The sequence below is a fragment of the Oncorhynchus nerka genome, linkage group LG25, assembly GCF_034236695.1.
Source record: "Oncorhynchus nerka isolate Pitt River linkage group LG25, Oner_Uvic_2.0, whole genome shotgun sequence".
Lineage (NCBI taxonomy): Eukaryota > Metazoa > Chordata > Actinopteri > Salmoniformes > Salmonidae > Oncorhynchus > Oncorhynchus nerka.
This window is the reverse complement of record NC_088420.1, coordinates 57,646,769-57,658,930: the sequence shown is the minus strand read 5'-3', so window position 1 is coordinate 57,658,930 and position 12,162 is coordinate 57,646,769.

Here is a 12,162-nt window from a genome sequence, read left to right as displayed (position 1 = left end):
ATGACATAAGTATTTGATACATCAGACAAGCAGAACGTAATATTTGGTACAGAAACCTTTGTTTGCAATTACAGAGATCATACGTTTCCTGTAGTTCTTGACCAGGTTTGCACACACTGCAGCAGGGATTTTGGCCCACTTCTCCATACAGACCTTCTCCAGATCCTTCAGGTTTCGGGGCTGTCACTGGGCAATACGGACTTTCAGCTCCCTCCAAAGATTTTCTATTGGGTTCAGGTCTGGAGACTGGCTAGGCCACTCCAGGACCTTGAGATGCTTCTTACAGAGCCACTCCTTAGTTGCCCTGGCTGTGTGTTTCGTGTCATTGTCATGCTGGAAGACCCAGCCATGACCCATCTTCAATGCTCTTACTGAGGGAAGGAGGTTGTTGGCCAAGATCTCGCGATACATGGCCCCATCCATCCTCCCGTCAATACCGGGCAGTCGTTCTGTCCCCTTTGCACAAAAGCATCCCCAAAGAATGATGTTTCCACCTCCATGCTTCACGGTTGGGATGGTGTTCTTGTGGTTGTACTCATCCTTCTTCTTCCTCCAAACACGGTGAGTGGAGTTTAAACCAAAAGGCTCTATTTTTGTCTCATCAGACCACATGATCTTCTCCCATTCCTCCTCTGGATCATCCAGATGGTTACTGGCAAACTTCAGACGGGCCTGGACATGCGCTGGCTTGAGCAGGGGGACTTTGCGTGCGCAGCAGGATTTTAATCCATGACGGCGTAGTGTGTTACTAATGGTTTTCTTTGAGACTGTGGTCCCAGCTCTCTTCAGGTCATGGACCAGGTCCGGCCATGTAGTTCTGGGCTGATCCCTCACCTTCCTCATGATCATTGATGCCCCACGAGGTGAGATCTTGCATGGAGCCCCAGACCGAGGTTGATTGACTGTCATCTTGAACTTCTTCCATTTTTTTTATAATTGCGCCAACAGTTGTTGCCTTCTCACCAAACTGCTTGCCTATTGTCCTGTAGCCCATCCCAGCCTTGTGCAGGTCTACAATTTTATCCCTGATGTCCTTACACAGCTCTCTGGTCTTGGCCATTGTGGAGAGGTTGGAGTCTGTTTGATTGAGTGTGTGGACAGGTGTCTTTTATACAGGTGACGAGTGGAGAACAGGAGGGCTTCTTAAAGAAAAACTAACAGGTCTGTAAGAGCCGGAATTCTTACTGGTTGGTAGGTGATCAAATACTTATGTCATGCAATAAAATGCAAATTAATTACTTAAAACCATACAATGTGATTTTCTGGATTTTGTTTTAGATTCCGTCTCTCACAGTTGAAGTGTACCTGTGATAAAAATTACAGACCTCTACATGTAAGTAGGAAAACCTGCAAAATCGGCAGTGTATCAATACTTGTTCTCCCCACTGTATGTATATACTGTACTCGATACCATCTACTGCATCTTGCCTATGCCATTCTTTTCCATCACTCATTCATATATCTGTATGTACATTTTCTTTATCCCTTTACACTTGTGTGTATAAGGTAGTAGTTTTGGAATTGTTAGGTTAGATTACTCGTTGGTTACTACTCCATTGTCGGAACTAGAAGCACAAGCATTTCGCTACACTCGCATTAACATCTGCTAACCATGTGTATGTGACAAATAACATTTGATTTGAAAGGTTAATCCGTCTGGCCCTGTGACTTTGTGAATGTTGACCTGTTTAAAGGTCTTACTCACATTGGCTGCGGATAGCGTGATCACACAGTCGTCCGGAACAGCTGATGCTCTCATGCATGTTTCAGTGTTAGTTCCCTCGAAGCGAGCATAGAAGTTATTTAGCTCGTCTGGTAGGCTCTTGTCACTGGGCAGCTCTCGGCTATGCTTCCCTTTGTAATCTGTAATAGTTTGCAAGCCCTGTCATATCCGACGAGCGTCTGAGCCGGTCTAGTACGATTCGATCTAAGTCCTGTATTTAAGCTTTGCCTGTTTGATGGTTCGTCGGGGGGCATAGTGGGATTTCTTATAAGCTTCCGGATTAGAGTCCCGCTCCTCGAAAGCGGCAGCTCTACCCTTTAGCGATGTTGCCATGGCTTCTGGTTGGGGTATGTACGTACAGTCACTGTGGGGACGACGTTATCGATGCACTTATTGATGAAACCAGTGACTGATGTGGTGTACTCCTCAATGCCATCGAAAGAATCCCCGAACATATTCCAGTCTGTGCTAGAAAAACAGTCCCGTAGTTTAGCATCTGCTTCATCTGACCACTTTTTTAATAGACCGAGTCACTGGTGCTTCCTGCTTTAATTTTTGCTTGTAAGCAGGAATCCGGAGGATAGCATTTTATGGTCAGATTTGCCACATGGAGAGCGAGGGAGAGTTTTGTACGCGTCTCTGTGTGTGGAGTAATGGTGGTCTAGAGTTTTCTTTCCCTCTGATTGCACATTTAACATGCTGATAGAAATGAGGTAAAACTGATTTAAGTTTCCCTGCATTAAAGTCCCCGGCTACTAGGAGCGCCGCCTCTGGATGAGCGTTTTCCTGTTTGCTTATGGCGGTATACAGCTCATTGTTGGCACTAAAACCGCACTCATCGGTCTGTGGTGGTATGTAGACAGCTACGAAAAATACAGATAGTGTGGTCTACAGCTTATCAAAGTATGTGAACCCTTTGGAATTACCTGGATTTCTACATAAATTCCTCTAAGCCACAACAATAGACAGACACAGTGTGCTTAACCTCTCTAGGGGGTGTGGGGCGCTACCGTTCCACCTGGCCAACATCCAGTGAAATTTCAGAGTGCCAAATTCAAAAACAGAAATACTCATTATAAAAATTAATAAAGTGTTATACACCGGTTTAAAGATGAACTTCTTGTTAATCCAACCACGGTGTCAGATTTTTAAAAGGCTTTACGGCGAAAGCATATCATGCGATTATCTGAGAACAGCGCCCAGCAGACAAATCATTACAAACAGTTACCAGCCAAGTAGAGGAGTTACACAAGTCAGAAATCGTGATAAAATTAATCACTTACCTTTGATGAACTTCATATGGTTGCACTCACAGGACTCTCATTTACTCAATAAATGATTGTTTTGTTCGATAAAGTCCCTCTTTATATCCAAAAACGTGTTCGCACGTTTTGTTCATTAATCCACAGGCTCAAAGGCAGTCACGACAGACTGACGAAAAATCCGAAAAGTATCAGTAAAGTTCCTAGAAACATGTCAAACGATGTTCATAATCAATCCTCAGGTTGTTTTTAGTCATAATAATCAATAACATTTCAACCGGACAAAAGCTTCGTCAATTTTAAAGGAAAACAAGAAAGGCGTTCTCTCATCGCATGCATGAAAAAACCTCGGACACTGCAGGGTCCACTCATTCAGACAGGTCTTACTCCCTCATTTTTCAAAATACAAGCATGAAACAATTTCTAAAGACTGTTGACATCTAGTGGAAGCCATAGGAAGTGCAATTTGAGTCCTAAGTCAATGGATACTGTAATGGCATTCAATAGAAAACTACAAAAATTTAAAAAATCCCACTTCCTAGGATGGATTTTTCCAGGTTTTCGCCTGCCATATCAGTTCTGTTATACTCACAGACATTGTTTTAACAGTTTTGCAAACTTTACAGTGTTTTCTATCCAAATATACTATATGCATATCCTAATTCCCGGGCCTGAATAGCAGGCAGTTTACCTAGGGCACACTTTTCATCCGGAGGTGAAAATAGTGCCCCCTACCCTAATGAAGTTAAACAAATGACACACCAATTATGGTATTTTTCTTGTCTATATTGAATGCATAAACATTCACAGTGTAGGTTGGAAAAAGTATGTGAACCCTTAGGCTAATGACTTTTCCAAAAGCTAAATGGAGTCAGGACTCAGCTAACCTGGAGTCCAATCAATGATACAAGATTGGAGATTTTGGTTAGAGCTGCCCTGCAATATAATAAACACTCACCAAATCAGAGTTTGCTATTTACATGAAGCATTACCTGATGTGAACCATGCCTCGAACAAAAGAGATCTCAGAAGACCTAAGATTAAGAATTGTTGATTTGCATGAAGCTGGAAAGGGTTACAAAAGTATCTCAAATGGCTTGATGTTCATCAGTCCACGGTAAGACAAATAGTCTATAAATTGAGAAAGTTCAGCACTGTTGCTACTCTCCCTAGGAGTGGCTGTCCTGCAAAGATGACTGCAAGAGCACAGCGCAGAATGTCAATGCGGTTAAAGAAGAATCCTAGAGTGTCAGCTAAAGACTTAAAGAAATCTCTGGAACATGCTAACATCTCTGTTGACGAGTCTACGATACGTAAAACACTAAACAAGAATGGTGTTCATGGGAGTACACCACGGAAGAAGCCACTGCTTTCCAAAAAAAACATTGCTGCACGTGTGAAGTTTGCAAAAGAGCACCTGGATGTTCCACAGCACTACTGGCAAAATATTCTGTGGACAGATTAAACTAAAGCTGAGTTGTTTGGAAGGAACACACAACACTATGTGTGGAGAAAAAAAAGGCACAGCACACCTACATCAAAACCTCATCCCAACTGTAAAATATGGTGCATCATGGTTTGGGCTGCTTTGCTGCCTCAGGGCCTGAACAGTTTGCTATCATTGACGGAGAAATGAATTCCAAAGTTTATCAAGACATTTTGTCAGAGAATGTTAGGCTACCTGTCCGCCAATTGAAGCTCAACAGAAGTTGGGTGATGCAACAGAACAACGACCCAAAACACAGATGTAAATCAACAACAGAATGGCTTCAACAGAAGAAAATACACCTTCTGGAGTGGGCCAGTCCCGACCTCAACCCAATTTAAAATGCTGTGGCATGACCTTGAGAGTGGTTCACTCCAGACATCCTAAGAATATTGCTGAACTGAAACAGTTTTGTAAAGAGGAATGGTCCTCCTGACCGCTGTGCAGGTCTGATCCGCAACTACAGAAAAAGGGTTCACATACTTTTTCCAACCTGCACTGTGAATGTTTACACAGTGTGTTCAATAAAGACATGAAAACATATAATTGTTTTTGTGTTATTAGTTTAAGCAGACTGTGTTTGTCTATTGTGGTGACTTATAGGAAGATCAGGTCTAATTTTATGACCAATTTATGCAGAAATCCAGGTAATTCCAAAGGGTTCACATACTTTTATTAGCCACTGTAGGCTATTATTACGGATAATTATGAACTATTTGGGCATGCGCATGTTGACTTCTATCCAGTTATGCAGTGTTGCATTGTTCTAGGCATGCTATAATGAAGATAAGCATTACAAGCCCATGTAGTGTATCAATTGATCATGTACTGTATGTGATTTCTTACCACAGCCTAATCAAAGATGAGTGTGAGGAACCAAGCAATAAACTCAAGGTTGATCACGGGCACGGTGCCAGTGAGAGTCACCAAAAAGTAGACTTCTGGTATAAGTATCATCATCTTTCTAATAATTTTCATGCTGAACATTGATGTGTACTACCATCAAAAACTGACCAATGTCAAAAAAAAATCCACAGTCTGTGAGGAGTGCAAGGAGTATTTCTTGGAGTAATGCCCCACCCATGGTCCTCCAGTCTTTGTGCCAGACACATCAGTGGCACTTGGGGTGCCCAACCGGGCTGCCCTCACGGTGCCCTCTGGAATAGAGATCGTCCAGGAGGAGGAGGTGGATGTGTGCTGCCTAGATGCGGGCATCCCCAAGGGGGCACTCTTTGGCCCATATCAGAGGGAGCTGGTGTCTAAAGACTATTCCGCAGGGTTTTTCTCATGGATGGTGAGTTGAGCATTATCAGGGACTTTTCCTGAATATTTATAAATACGTATTTCATTATTTGTCAACATTATACACATTTACAATGGCTTATTAATTTCATTCGTGTTTATTTATTAATTATACACTTTTTACCAGTGGTCCTAACCCAACTGTTTGTATGTTACACATTTGTAGCCATATCAGTGTGAAAAAGGCTTAAAAGGGTCAGGGATCTTTCTCCAGGGAACATATCTCATCCTTGAGCTGTCCTCCATTTTCTAAACGTCACACCATTCTGCTATTGTTGGTGTTTTACATCTTTATTCTCAATTCTCTTAGATCGTCGATGAAAACAACACATACAAATCCATTGGTGGCAGTGATGAAACTAAAGCTAACTGGATGAGGTATAATTTAGTAATAATGTTGATCATCAATAAGCCTCTCAGTTTTGAGATTAGAATTGAACAAAACTGATGAACTTCATCAGCCGTGAATCTATGACATCAGTGTTTGAGCATTCAAAGAATGTGAGAGGACATCCTAAATAAAGTGTGTGAAGATCAGGTATAATTTAACCTGTTTTACTGTATGTCCACTGCTTTAAACATGTTGATGCTACAACCTGTGTTGTATTAAGACCTAATGCGACTGACAGATATTTCTGGATTTTTGTTGGTATATTACAGGTATATATGGAATTCGTTGGATGAGAATGAGAGGAACCTGACTGCGTTTCAGCATGTCGGCACATATACCTTTCTGTGTGTGCCGACAGTTGTCGACAGGAGAGAAGCTCAGTGTTTGGTACAGCGATGACTACATGAGGCGGCTGCACAGTGTCTCGCAGGACAGCATTGACCGCGACCTGGACACAGGTGAGATGCTCCCCTGAAATAGATTTCAATTTGCCTCATGTGACTGCTCAATATCATCAAGTTTGCGGACGACACAACAGTGGTAGGCTTGATTACCAACAACGACGAGACGGCCTACAGGGAGGAGGTGAGGGCCCTCGGAGTGTGGTGTCAGGAAAATAACCTCACACTCAACGTCAACAAAACTAAGGAGATGATTGTGGACTTCAGGAAACAGCAGAGGGAACACCCCCCTATCCACATTGATGGGACAGCAGTGGAGAGGGTAGTAAGTTTTATGTTCCTCGGCGTACACATCACAGACTGAATTGGTCCACCCACACAGACAGCATCGTGAATTAGGCGCAGCAGCGCCTCTTCAACCTCAGGAGGCTGAAGAAATTTGGCTTGTCACCAAAAGCACTCACAAACTTCTACAGATGCACAATCGAGAGCATCCTGTCGGGCTGTATCACCGCCTGGTACGGCAACTGCTCCGCCCACAACCGTAAGGCTCTCCAGAGGGTAGTGAGGTCTGCACAACGCATCACCGGGGGCAAACTACCTGCCCTCCAGGACACCTACACCACCCGATGTCACAGGAAGGCCATAAAGATCATCAAGGACAACAACCACCCGAGCCACTGCCTGTTCACCCCGCTATCATCCAGAAGGCGAGGTCAGTACAGGTGCATCAAAGCTGGGACCGAGAGACTGAAAAACAGCTTCTATCTCAAGGCTATCAGACTGTTAAACAGCCACCACTAACATTGAGTGGCTGCTGCCAACACACTGACTCAACTCCAGCCACTTTAATAATGGGAATTGATGGGAAATGATGTAAAATATATCACTAGCCACTTTAAACAATGCTACCTAATATAATGTTTACATACCCTACATTATTCATCTCATATGTACATTTACATTACATTTAAGTCATTTAGCAGACGCTCTTATCCAGAGCGACTTACAAATTGGTGCATTCACCTTAAGACATCCAGTGGAACAGCCACTTTACAATAGTGCATCTAAATCTTTTAAGGGGGGAGGGGGTGAGAAGGATTACTTTATCCTATCCTAGGTATTCCTGAAAGAGGTGGGGTTTCAGGTGTCTCCGGAAGGTGGTGATTGACTCCGCTGTCCTGGCGTCGTGAGGGAGTTTGTTCCACCATTGGGGGGCCAGAGCAGCGAACAGTTTTGACTGGGCTGCGCGGGAACTGTACTTCCTCAGTGGTAGGGAGGCGAGCAGGCCAGAGGTGGATGAACGCAGTGCCCTTGTTTGGGTGTAGGGCCTGATCAGAGCCTGGAGGTACTGAGGTGCCGTTCCCCTCACAGCTCCGTAGGCAAGCACCATGGTCTTGTAGCGGATGCGAGCTTCAACTGGAAGCCAGTGGAGAGAGCGGAGGAGCGGGGTGACGTGAGAGAACTTGGGAAGGTTGAACACCAGACGGGCTGCGGCGTTCTGGATGAGTTGTAGGGGTTTAATGGCACAGGCAGGGAGCCCAGCCAACAGCGAGTTGCAGTAATCCAGACGGGAGATGACAAGTGCCTGGATTAGGACCTGCGCTGCTTCCTGTGTGAGGCAGGGTCGTACTCTGCGGATGTTGTAGAGCATGAACCTACAAGAACGGGCCACCGCCTTGATGTTAGTTGAGAACGACAGGGTGTTGTCCAGGATCACGCCAAGGTTCTTAGCGCTCTGGGAGGAGGACACAATGGAGTTGTCAACCGTGATGGCGAGATCATGGAACGGGCAGTCCTTCCCCGGGAGGAAGAGCAGCTCCGTCTTGCCGAGGTTCAGCTTGAGGTGGTGATCCGTCATCCACACTGATATGTCTGCCAGACATGCAGAGATGCGATTCGCCACCTGGTCATCAGAAGGGGGAAAGGAGAAGATTAATTGTGTGTCGTCTGCATAGCAATGATAGGAGAGACCATGTGAGGTTATGACAGAGCCAAGTGACTTGGTGTATAGCGAGAATAGGAGAGGGCCTAGAACAGAGCCCTGTTCTATGTATATGTATATACTGTACTCTATATCATCTACTGCATCTTTATGTAATACATGTATCACTAGCCACTTTAACTATGCCACTTTGTTTACATACTCATCTCATATGTATATACTGCACTCAATACCATCTACTGTATCTTGCCTATGCCGCTCTGTACCATCACTCACTCATATATCTTTATGTACATATTCTTATCCCCTTACACTTGTGTCTATAAGGTAGTAGTTTTGGAATTGCTAGATTACTTGTTGGTTATTACTGCATTGTCGGAACTAGAAGCACAAGCATTTCGCTATACTCGCATTAACATCTGCTAACCATGTGTATGTGACAAATAAAATTTGATTTGATTTGAATATGACTGACTTCATTAAATAAATATCCATCACTAGTAAAACTAGTGTTATTTGTGTTCCATTGATTTATTTTGGAGAGATTATGACGGCCAGTGTTGATCGAAGGAGATTTCAATGTTGTGCACAAATTTGTTTACATCCCTGTTAGTGACCATTTCTCCTTTGCCAAGATCTATCCAACAGGTGTGAAATATCAAGAAGCTGATTAAACAGCAGGATCATTAATTGCACAGTAGCACCTTGTGCTGGGGACAATAAAAGGCCACTAAAATGTGCAGTTTTGTGTCACAACAAAACAATCTCACAGATGTCTCAAGTTTTGAGGGAGTGTACAATTGGCATGCTGACTGCAAGAATGTCCACCAGAGTTGCTGCCAGATAGGTTTTGGTTAATTTCTCTACCATAAGCCGCCACCAACGTAATTTTCAAGAATTTGGCAGTATGTCTAACTGGACTCACAACCACAGACAATGTGTAACCACACCAGCCCATGACCTCCACAACCGACTTCTTTGCGCCACCCAGACAGCTGATGAAAATATGGGTTTGCACAACTGAATAATTTCTGCACAAACTGTCAGACACCATCTCAGGGAAAGTCATCTGCGTGTTTGTCGTCCTCACCAGGGTCTTGAATGTCGTGACCGACTTCAGAGGGCAAATGCTCACCTTCAATTGCCTCTGGCACGCTAGAGAAGTGTGGTCTTCACGGATGAATCCTGGTTTCAACTCTACCGGGCAGATGGCAGACAGCTTGTAGGGTGTTGTATGGGTGAGCCGTTTGCTGATGTCAATGTTGTGAACAGTGTGCCCATGGTGGTGGTGGAGTTATGGTATGGACAGGCATAAGCTATGGACAATGAACACAATTGCATTTTATCGATGGCAATTTGAATGCACAGAGATACCGTGATGAGATCAGCCCATTGTCGTGCCTTTCAACGGGACACCACCACCTCATGTTTCAGCATGATAATGTCTCAAGGATCTGTACACAATTCCCGGGACCTGAAAAAGTCCCATTGCATACTCACCAGACATGTCACCAATTGAGAATGTTTGGGATGCTCTGGATTGGTGTATGACAGCGTTTTCCAGTTCCCCCAAATATCCAGCAACTTTGCACAGCCATTGAAGAGGAGTGGGACATCATTCCACAGCCAACAATCAGCAGCCTGATAAACTATGCGAAGGATATGTCACACCAGATACCCCCTGGTTGTTAAGGGATTTTTTTTAATCAATAATGACTAATTATGTATACATTTCAATCAGGACTGACTAATCAGAATACTATTATGTTACTGTATAGATGTATGAATTTTATTTTAACAGGAAGCGGCGCAGGTCCTAGGCACTATCTGAATATAATGTGTGTAATTATAATCACTGGCTTCCAGAATTAGAACAAAGACTGTGTCCAGGCTCTGAGTCCAGAGGCGCCAGAGCTCCCTTCCCAGTCCAGGCTCTGATCAGGAAGCCGCACACCCAAACAAGGGGCCCTACTCAGTCCAGCACTGCCGGAGCCTTCCTCTCCAGCGTTGCCGGAGCTACCCGTGGTGCCGCCAGTCTGCCAGGAGCCGCCAGTGCCGCCAGTCAGCCAGGTGCCACCAGTCAGCCAGGAGCCGCCAGTCAGCCAAATGTTAAATGTAAATGCCGAATTTTATTTTAATCAGTCAGCCAGGAGCCGCCAGTCAGCCAGGACCCGCCAGTCAGCCAGGAGCCGCCAGTCTGCCAGGATCCGTCAGATCCGCCATTCAGCCAGGATCCGCCATTCAGCCAGGATCCGCCAGTCAGCCAGGATCCGCCAGAGCCGCCAGTCTGCCAGGATCCGTTAGATCCGCCATTCAGCCAGGATCCGCCATTCAGCCAGGAAGCGTCATTCAGCCAGGATCTGCCAGTCAGCCAGGATCTGCCAGGACTGCCAGTCAGCCAGGATCTGCCAGAGCCGTCAGTTAGCCAGGATCTGCCAGAGCCGTCAGTCAGCCAGGATCCGCCAGTCAGCCAGGATCCGCCAGTCAGCCAGGATCGGCCAGAACTGCCAGTCAGCCAGGATCGGCCAGAACCGCCAGTCAGCCAGGATCTGTCGGAACCGCCAGTCAGCCAGGATCTGTCGGAACCGCCAGTCAGCCAGGATCTGTCGGAACCGCCAGTCAGCCAGGATCTGTCGGAACCGCCAGTCAGCCAGGATCTGTCGGAACTGCCAGCCAGCCAGGATCTGCCAGATCCATCAACCTGCCTGAGCTTCCCCTCAGTCCTGAGCTTCACCTCAGTCCTGAGCTTCCTCTCAGTCCTGAGCTTCCTCAGTCGTGAGGCACCCCTCAGTCCAGGTGGGCCCTTTGTTGGGGTTAGTAGGCCTGGGTCGGCGGCGAGGGTCGCCAATCAAGGGACGCGAAGGAGGTGGACAGAGACTATGTTGGAATGGGGTCCACGTCCAGCGCCAGAGCCGCCACCGTGGACAGACGCCCACCCAGACCCTCCCCTATGGATTTAGGTGGCGGCCGGGAGTCCGCTCCTTTGGGGAGGGGGTACTGTCACGCCCTGGCCTTAGTATTCTGTGTTTTCGTTAGTATTTTGGTGAGGCCAGGGTGTGACATGGGGATTTATGTGGTTTGTTTTGTCTGGGGTTGTTTGTAGGTATGGTATTGTGGTTAGAGTAGTACTCTAGGTAAGTCTATGGTTGCCTAGAGTGGTTCTCAATCAGAGGCAGGTGTTTATCGTTGTCTCTGATTGGGAACCATATTTAGGCAGCCATATTCTTTAGGTCTCTTGTGGGTGATTGTTCCTGTCTTTGTGTTTGTGGCACCAGATAGGACTGTTTTGGTTTTTTCACGTTTCTTGATTTGTAGATTGTTGTATTTTCATCTTTATTAAAGATGTACAAAACTAACCACGCTGCATTTTGGTCCACCTCTCTTTCCCCAGAAGAAAACCGTTAGACTGTCTGTTCCTTGGTAGAAACGAATGAATTTATCGTCAGACTGGCTAGAATGCTTATCTACACAGGGAGACCTTGGCCTGGTCTAAATTGTCTAAACCGGTGGGGGTCGATGTAGGAAGGCTTGTGAACTATACTGCCATTGTACCGGAGTGGAGGAGGGACGGGACAGTTTGAAACCTAATGATGTTATTTTCAGTTTATAACCTGTTGTAAATTGTATCATGTTCAGTACTCTCAAGAATAAA